At 35.9% G+C, this 10,000-nt stretch overlaps 2 protein-coding genes and 1 long non-coding RNA gene across 5 annotated transcripts in view; 2 read left to right on the top strand and 1 right to left on the bottom strand.

The window, feature by feature from the left end:
* The window catches only part of poc1a (POC1 centriolar protein A), a 521,349-nt gene that overhangs the window by 101,879 nt on the left and 409,470 nt on the right, over positions 1–10,000 (top strand). The window lies entirely within an intron of this gene.
* Positions 1–10,000, top strand: part of pparg (peroxisome proliferator-activated receptor gamma) — a gene marked incomplete at its 5' end in the record, with an annotated part of 74,222 nt that overhangs the window by 12,646 nt on the left and 51,576 nt on the right.
* Positions 5,558–7,500, bottom strand: LOC147841607 (uncharacterized). Its single transcript, XR_015502217.1, has 4 exons — positions 7,377–7,500; positions 6,673–6,730; positions 6,494–6,557; positions 5,558–6,378 (listed from the first exon to the last, which is right to left on the bottom strand). It is a non-coding gene; the product is annotated as an uncharacterized LOC147841607 (long non-coding RNA).

Raw genomic sequence — 10,000 nt, 5'->3', positions numbered from 1 at the left:
CCTGTCACTTTTAAAGTGATCAGTTGACTTAACAAAACGAGTGAACATTGTGTTTTTTAAAGCATTAGATTACTTTACTTAAAATAGCAAGTAAACCAGTGCCTTAAAATTAGGCAAATGAACTGTCTGCATTCCAAAAATAAAAATAAAAAAATAAACATGTTTATTCATTTATTTTTTACATAATGTAACTAATCGCTTTAAGACAGTGAGTTTACTCACGTTTTAAGTTTTGCTGTGTATGGCTGTACAAAGTGGACTCATGTCAAGAACCATAAAAGTGTCTTGAATGTTATCAGTTGTGCTGCTGTATCTGCGTCTTAAAGCGGCAGACGACACGTGAGGATCAGCAAGCTCATATCTCAATGAATACAGCTGAAAATCACACGTTTTAAAAATGCAAACGTATTTATTTAGCAGGTGCTTTAATCCATAACAATTTACAATTAAATTAAATTTATTGAATAATAAAATTCCTGACAAAGGTCTTGTTGTATATCCTAGTTTTAGGAACAGCAGATATTAACTGCTCTTCTAGTAGATGATTAGGTGTCTGAAGTGTCTCTATGAAAAGCGAAGGCCTCTGGATGACACTTATTTAAGCTCAATAAATCTGATCGTGTCTTGATGTTGACTGATTTGATGAGGACAGTGCGGTCAGACTCTGCTCAGACTAAAGTCTCATCACTGAACAGAAATAATGTCCAGTATAGAATATAAAGTCCTGCTGCAGTGGAGACAGAATGAATATTGTGTCTGACTCCATCATGAGCTTGGAGGACTGCATCCATACATCTCTGACATGACTCAAATCACTGATTAAGAAAATCATTGGGAATGGCAAAGAAAGCCTTCAGCAGGATCCCGGAGTTCATCAAGACTCTTTGTGTTCATCTTAAACGCCTCCTCCTTCATCAGCTCAATAATGTTCATATTTGGTGACTGGGCTGGCCAATCCTGCAGCAGCCTGACCTTCAGGAGCTTTGATGTGGAGGCTGAAGTATGAGCAGGAGCGCTATCCTGCTGGAGAATTGTCCCTCTCCTGTGGTTTGTAATGTAATGGGCAGCACAGATGTCTTGAAACCTCCCACGCCCCCATACTGAATGAACCCCAAACCATGATTTCTCCTTCACCAAACTTGACTGATTTCAATGAGAATCTTGGCTCCATGCGGGTTCCAGTAGGTCTTCTGCAGTGTTGGTGATGATTGGGATGCAGATCAACAGATGCACATGATCAGCTGGATGTCAAGTTATCATGTGTTGCTCTTACAACTGAGATCCACGACAAGACTTTCGTCAGGTAGTGTACATCAAGCAGAAAAGTGCTATAGTAATACAACATTTCAGCCATTAGAAGTAATTAAAAGCCAGAGGAAAATGAGAACAAAGCAAAATGAAGTCAACTTGTAGGGTTTACTTAATTTGTTTAGTAAAGTCAACTGGTCGCTTTAAAGGCATCAGCTTTACTCACATTTTCCAGTTGGTGTATTTGCTTGTTTTTCTTTTGCAGTAAGCATCAGACAACACGTGAGCATCAGTGTGTGTGCGTGTGTGTGTTTATTATCAGCTCGTCTGTGTAGAGAAGTGGAACCAGCAGATTCGGAGTGAAAAATGAAGCAACAGGAAATCATCTGGCTGGCTTACACCTCATAGCAGGACCACATGATGCTTCACTGTCTGCTTCTGCTCAGGCCGGCAAGTGTCAAAACCAGCCCCCCCGCTAAAAACACAGCTTCAGTTCCTGTTCAATTCACTTTAACCGCAGAAATAGCCACTCACTCGCCCGGCGTCTCGAGTCAAAAGTTCAGCGAGTGGAGCTGCGGATCGCTCAGGATCGAGTCTGTGCTCACGGTGAGATGGAGATTTTACACCATCTACTGCTTTAATGCGCTTGTTTCCGGCTGTCGAGGCTGTGTTGCTTTTAGAAATGTGAATTGAAACTTGTGACTCTCTCTGGGAGAACATCAAACCAAAGTGTTGAGTTCGTGAAAGGATTTCATAAGTAAATATCTGTGTATAGCCCATGAGCTTGTGTCTTGTTTTACACTGTAGGAATGTTGGTGAATTAGCAGTTTTTCATATTTTTGATATTTGTGTTTTTATTTTTGCTTTTGAGTTGCGATATGGGACCATGCTATTTTTTTTCTAGCAACTTTTAACCTTGAAAAGTTTTCTGCACATAGTCTGTAGTGGTGTATTGTCTGGGTTGGTCTTGTATGTTACAGTGGCGGATTTAGGCATGGGCAATATGGGGCGATCGCCCAGGGGTGCGTTTCCCAAACAACAACATAACTCCTGGCTGAACTATCATAGAACGAGAACGATCTAGTGACGAGTGTTTCCCAAAGCCCGTAGTTTCTCTGTGGCAGATCCATCGTTTAAACCAAGTTCGTTATAATGTAAAACGCCCATAATGATGCTCTAAACGGGGTGGAGGAACTACTTCTTGAGAGAAGAACCCTATAATGTCTTTGTGCAAATTATATTGTTTTACACACACACACATTTAAAATAAAGTCCAATATTAGTTTTGTTAAAAACCTGCACTCGCTTTCTATATTAATTGAAATATATGTAAACGGCACATATAGAGCCTGTGTTTCCTTTACAGATATTATTGAGAATATTCCATAATCTATTCTAAAACATCAAATCACTTATAAAAGCTAACATTATTCTAATCTCATATATAAATCATATGAATAAATAAATACAAATAAATAAATAAATAAAAATAAATAAATAAATAAATGCTATTTATTAATAAATATCATTTAATATTGATTATTTATTTGGAAATGAAAAAATCCTACTTTAATACTAATATTAATGATTATTATTATTGTTATTATTATTATTATTATTATTGTTGTTGTTATTATTATTATTATTGTTATTATTAATATAGTTGTTATTATTATTATTATTATTATTATTATTATTAATATTGTTGTTGTTATTATTATTATTATTAATATTATTATTATTATTATGTGGGATATTGTTTATTTATTTATTTATTTTATTTTGTGAAAAGTCTAACGTTAAAATTTGACACATGTAAACCACTGCAGAAATGTTCTAGCCAGCAGGCTCATGTCATATACAGTACAGATACTTTATAAATAACCTGCTATAAATTAAAAGCATTAGTGTATGCTGTGTTTTTTGTTTTCACAAGTTTTGGAGACGTAATGTAAATTTCGCTTTTAATCAATAGGTCACCTATAGCTTTCATCATGAGCCACGGCTGTGTTCAAAATGACATCAATGTTTTCAAAGTGCACTGCGAAGGGAGCGCAATAGTAAACTTGAAGATCGCTAGAACTAAACTGTAAAAGTGCTTTAAAAGTAAATTTCATCTAAGAGAGATGACTTTTAATGCTTTTTTATTGTTAATCATTCCGAGTTTAAATGTTAGAATGTTCTAAATGGATAGTGCATAGGGGGGATAACTGTTAATAGAACACAGCCAGGAACTATGTTTTTAACTACAGCTCTAGAGGTAGTTGCAAGTGCAGAAGTTTGCGACGCAGTTTGCGAACGTTCAGTGGAACAGTGTATTTGGGTTATATTAAATCAACAAACTATCTTTGTAATGACAACTTTCAACCTTACAATGGTTTTCGGAAACACACCTCTGGGTAGCATCTTGCTCGGGGTGGCACAGGGAGACGGTGCAAAAAGAAAAAAGAAACGCTCCCCAGTAAAATTCATCTGTGCCCCTGTAAGCTTTGAGAGATACAATTGACTTTATGCAAATGTAATAATTTAGAGAGGTAATCCCTGAACAAAGACGGTATAGGGGCCATTCATATTTGGCAACTTTTGCACGCGCAAGTTTGTTCTTCTCTATGTGCAACCGAAACAACTCTGGTGAAAGCAAACTCACACTCTCTGCTCCTGCTCTTATTAAAGGCTCCTTCTCTGCATTAACGGCAAAGGCAACAACAACAGCTCCAATGTGCTCATAGACTGTATAAGATATGGGCGTAGTATCCGTGATGTCACCTATAGGTTTCTGAAGAAGGCAAAAGAGTGGAGTGCATTCAAGTTCTAAAGAAAAATACAAATGATCTTAAATAAAACAAATACATTTATGGTATATAGGTATATAATTACACTCACCTGGGAAATGGAGGCCATGTGAATGGTTGGTGAGCACAATTAAGTGCACACAACATGCCATGTCATCTGATAATTGCAGGAAATAATTCCAAAAGACAACTGACTGTGTAAAGCCACATAAAACAACACAAAAATATGATGAATATGCCGAGTTCAGCAGCTAATCAGCCGGAATCAGCTGAGGTGACATGCGAGATCTAGCTGTCGCTCAAGTGGCCACGCCCTTAATTATGCAGACTTAATATTACTTATTAAAAAACAAAACGGATCGCTTATAACCCATGACAGAAACATGACAAAAACTTAGCATTTAATAGACTTGTAAACATGTGGAGCATTATTAAGTCTGAATGAAGTGAGTTTGAATGATCTGTCAATGTGGTGAGGGAGATGATGCTGTTTTGCTGTGAAATGAGCTGATTTGGCTGATCAGACGAGCTGAATTCCCCCGTGAGCTCATCTGAGAGACGTCAGAGTAAATCAGGCTCTCCAGCAGGGATTTATGCAGAGACTGAACAGAGGAGAAACTGAGCTGAGTAACATCAGGAGCAGCCGAGTGGGAGACACAGAGCACTGACTACACTCAGAGCGAGAGGTCGAGCAGTGTGTGTGTGTAGGTGGGTGAATGAGTGAGTGAGTGTGTGTGTGTGTGTGTGTGTGTGTGTGTGTGTGTGTGTGTGTGTGTGTGTGTGTGTGTGTGTGTATTGTGTGCAGTGTTGGGGGTAATACATCTAAAACATGTGCTGGGTAAGTCGACGGTTCATTCCGCTGTGGCGGCGCCAGATTAATAAAGGGACTATGCTGAAAAGAAAATGAATGAATGAGGTTACAATGGGTTTACTCACTTTTATAAGTTGATTTAAATTAATTTCATTTACTTAGAAATGTTAAGACCGTGACACCCTATTTGAGTTACTTTTTAGTTTAATTAATGAGCTTTTAAATGAAAAATTGCGGAATTAAAGTTAAATGAATCCTGCCGTCAATGAGAGGACGTGTTTATTATTTTGAACACATCGGAGAAAAGCAAAAGGGAATTATAGCCTAAAAAGGCACATCACCATTTAAAGTCTGATGTTAATGTAACTGTTTCTCTTATAGGTAAGTTAGGATTCTCAAATGTGTTTCTGATCTGCTTAATAGCAGAATAATGATTATGTATTGATAATTAATGGTTCTACACTCAAAAAAATGATATGTTGGCGTTAATTAACTTTTTTTTGTCCACTGGTTCCACGTAACCGAGTTAAGTTACCTTTAAGAAAGAATATAAATTTTAGTGAACTTAAGTTAGTTACATAAAGGTAATGTAATGTTGTTTAGTTCAATCAACGTAACATTTATAATTTAGCTTTAATCAATGTAGTTATTTAAGTTCAATTATTCTAAAATTGATATTGTTATGTTTAACCAAATAAAAAAACAGTTTCCGTTTCATTGAGTTTATTCAATAGCATTTTTACAGTTTTACACATTTTCCAGCAATAAAATGATTATCAAAATCCAAATACTGTCTTTATCTGTATCTTCACTTATTACAATAAGTTAAAATATTAATACTATTAAAATAATAGTAATACAAATATGAAGTAAATTGAAAACAATAAATGATTTTAAAAATATGCTTACAAAAGCATCATAAAATACACTTTTCAAAATAATACTTTTCATATATTACAAAAAACATTCAAAAATAATATTCTGCCTTTAAATGATATATCAAAAATATACTTAGAAAAATTAAGTCTTCTTTTGTAAACTATACTGTACCTTCTTTAAACTGGAAAAGTAGATAACACTTCAGTTGTTCAAAGAAAGATTAACATTTTAAAGCAAAGTAACACGATCAGCACTACACCATAAATTAGAACAACCATCACAGAACATGCAATAGCTACACACATTCATCTCTCTGACCCTTGCACCATTTATGCACATTTGCACCAGACACTTTCTTACAACCACTCCCTATGTCTAAAAAACAAAAAAACAAAACATTGTGCATGAAGTCTGCTTTACACAGGTGTGTGGGCTTGACAAACCACATGTAGAAGCATTCTTAATTCTTAAAATCTTTTGTATAATTAGCACATCTTGGGTGTATCGCCTCTTCCTGTTGATTTGCTGAATGTGTCCTCAATTGTAAGTCACTTTAGACAAAAAAGTCTGCTAAATGTTAATGTAACCACTGTAGATTCATAAGGTGGTGTTGCACATCAAGGTTTGCGCTTCATCATGCCCAGCATCCTAAAAAAAGTCAGGTAAAAAAATAAAACATTTACCAACAGATCAAAGGTGAAAGGAGGAATTGGTTTAAGAGGAAAATACAAAATGTTTAAAAAAATAAAATAAAATAGCTTACCATGTACTCCCTCACTTAGGGGCCTTGAGGATGCATTCACACCTTTTTTTCCACTGGTGATGTTCTAAATGACATGAAATGACAATTAGTAATTTACTAAATAATTATTAGTTAAAATTACTAGTAATTTTTACTGTACATCATTTTAATGTGTCTTTAGGCATCTAAAGGCATAGTACCTGGATGATCCACAGTCTCCTCAGCCAGATATGGGACTTTAGAGGTTGAGCTGTAAACCTGTGAGGGAGAAAATAGATGTGAGTGAGCAAAGATTTAAAATAATAAAATATAATAATATAAACAGCAAACTACTAAACTTAAAAATTTAAACGTGTTAGATGACCAAACAAATAAGCTTACATTAAATATGTCATCATGCTAGATGTCATGCTATTTAAGTGTCACATATGCTTGTCAAGATTTTTTTTTTTTTAAGTTAACAGGCTTGAATAATACAATTAGATAATAAATAACAATGTGCCAACACCACATTTTAATTAATATTTGGTAAGTTATCAAAACTGGCATTCAAACTTGACAAACTGCTTGACACTCATTTAAAATAAAGACTATTAAATCAAATAAAAAATCAAATCACTTTTATTGTCACATTATCAGCAGCACGTGTGCTATGATGAGTGAAAAGCTTAGACTATTCTAACATGACTATTCATTACTACCAACGTTTGCAACTTTATTTTGGGGGAGTTAATATATACCAAGTATAAAATTTCACAGGAATGCAAAACAAACTATACATTTATCTGTCTATAATGTGGAAAAGACACAGGGAACATGGCAATTTTATAGCAATACTATACACAAACAAATGTTGTCACAGCCTCAGTATAAATACATAAAAAGTAAAAAAAAAAATTCTCACCTGTGTGTCCACATTGGGGAAAGCTTTGTGCACGTTCTCAATTTGTAATCTTCATCTTTTGATTCCCATAATATGGCGCCGAGCTGAGAGTGATCGTTGTGGTTTGAATCTTCTTACTTCCTGTGTTGTTTTGAAACTGCGCATGTGCAGATATTACTCCACCTATTGACCAAAATGCAGTACTGCAGAAGCAACACAACTCCCTTGCATTCATGTTACATAAGCGAGCTGTTTAAATGTGAAAACGTACTTTTTCTCATTTTTTCCAACACAACACTTTTATTTTTAATACACAAACATAAGTGAATTGTTTAATTTAAACATAGTTACATTCTTTGGACCAACTAAAGCCATAATTCATTTTTTTGAGTGTAACTCTTCTTGAAAGTCAAGTTTACACACAGTAAGATTATTCTGCCTCTGTAAAGCTCAGATGATGATGTCAAGGTTTTGGATGTTTCTGATTGGCTAATTGACAACATTTGAGTTAATGTGAGGCACAACTGTAGAATAGTATTGAAGGAAAAGCTCAAACACACTGCTTCCTTCTGTGACAACATGGAGAATCAACAAGCCAGAATCAACAGCAAAGCCAGATTACCATTAGCTGAATGACACTGGGGAAAGACTGATGTGTGGAGACATGTGCTGTGCTCTGATGGAGCTAAGATTGAACTGTTTGGTCATAATGAGCAGTGTTACATCTGGAGGACAAAGGGGAACAAGCCTAGAACACCATCCCAACTGTGCAGTATGGGGGCGGCAGCATTATGTTGTGGGGCTGTTCTGCTGCAGGAGGGACTGGTCCACTTCACAGCAGAGATGGCATCATGAAGAAAGAACATTATGGAGAAATACTGAAGCAACATCTCAACACTTCAGCCAGGACATTACAACTTGGCCACAAATGGCTCTTCCAGACAGACCATGACCCTAAGCACACTGCCAAATGAGTTCAAATGTGCTGTAAAGACAACAGAGGGAATGTTTTGGAGTGGCCATCACAAAGCCCTGAACTCAATCCTATAGAACATGTGTGGGCGGAGCTGAAAAAGCTTGTGCGAGCAAGGCAGCCTACAAATCTGACAAATTCTGTCAGGAGGAATGGGCCAAAATTCCTGCAAACTATTGTGAGAAGCTTGTGGAAGGAGACCCAAAACATCTGACCAAAGTTATACAGTTTAAAAGCAAAGCTAAACGCCAAGGAAATGTGTGTAAACTTTTGACTGTCTAGAAACTAATAACGAATTCTCTCATTATTCTGGCATTTAGCAAATGTAAATCATTTAGGTAATCCTAACGGACGTAAAATAACAAATGTTTAGTATCATTCACCATCAGACTTTTTTTTGTGTATGTATACTTCTGGTTTCAACTGTATATACCTTTCGAAAAGGTACCACCCCATTGACAGCTCTTGTACCTTTATTTATTTCATTAGCTACTTTTTTGGGGAGTAACTCAATACTGCAATGCGTTTACTTTTAGAAGTAACTTACCCCAACACTGATTGCGTGTCTGTGTGTTGTGTGTACGTCTGTGTGCGTTTGTGTGTTTACGCTTCTATGCGTGTCTGTGTATATTTGTGTGATAGATCTGCAGTAGCTGTGAACATACAGTATTCTCCTGCTTTCATGCAGTTGTTAGCAGTTGTTGTAAGAGCAGTGTGGAAATTAAAAAGTGGGCAACACTTTATAATAAGGTTCATTAGTTAATGCATTTACTAACATGAACTAATCATGAACAACACATGTACAGCATTTATTAATCATTATTGAACATTTACTAATGCATTATTAACATTCAAGTCCATGCTTGTTGACATTAGTTAATGCACCATGAGTTAACATGAACTAACAATGAACTACTGTATTTTCATTAACTAACGTTAACTAACATGAATAAATACAGTAGTAAATGTATTGTTCATTGTTAGTAAATGCATTAATTAACATTAATTAATGAACCTTATTGTAAAGTGTGACCAAAAGGTGTTTAAATGCCTTAAATAATGCTAAAAGCTTAACTATGTGGTGATACAGATCATGTTAATGTGTGCAGGTCAGTGAGACGAGAGCTTCATTCAGTTTTTGCTTTAAAATGAGATCAGTGTTGTGTAGCAAACTGCAGAACCATCATAGCAAGGACCAGAGAGAGCTCCGTTACCGGAAATGAGTTATTAAACTATTATGTTTAGAAATGTGTTGGGAAAATCTTGAGGAAATATCTGAACAAAAATGACATTTTCAGAGGAAAACCTGGAAATGTGAAAGTTCACCTCAGTTTTTAAATCACGTGTAACCGCAATCACTGGTAAAAATGTACCAGAAGAACCTGCTGGTCCACATTCAGACACACACACACACACACACACACACACACACACACACAAACGGCTTCTGCTTCCTTGAAAGATTCCCAGTGGCGATTCTGTGAACGATAACATTTCTCAACATCTGATAAAGAGACATAGCTCTGATTTTCTCAGAGAGCTGTAACGCTTTTCTCAAATATGCTGCAATACTCTAAACGGGTTTCAGTGAATGGAGAGACAACAGCTCATCTCCTGCCGGCTTCTGTTTAACTCTAATGCAAAATAAATGAATAAATAAACACGCTGTGAG

Source organism: Danio rerio, chromosome 11, assembly GCF_052040795.2.
Source record: "Danio rerio strain M-AB ecotype USA chromosome 11, GRCz13ab, whole genome shotgun sequence".
Taxonomy (NCBI): Eukaryota; Metazoa; Chordata; class Actinopteri; order Cypriniformes; family Danionidae; genus Danio; species Danio rerio.
Note: the sequence above shows the minus strand (reverse complement) of the source record. Positions and strands in the feature narration are given on the sequence as shown.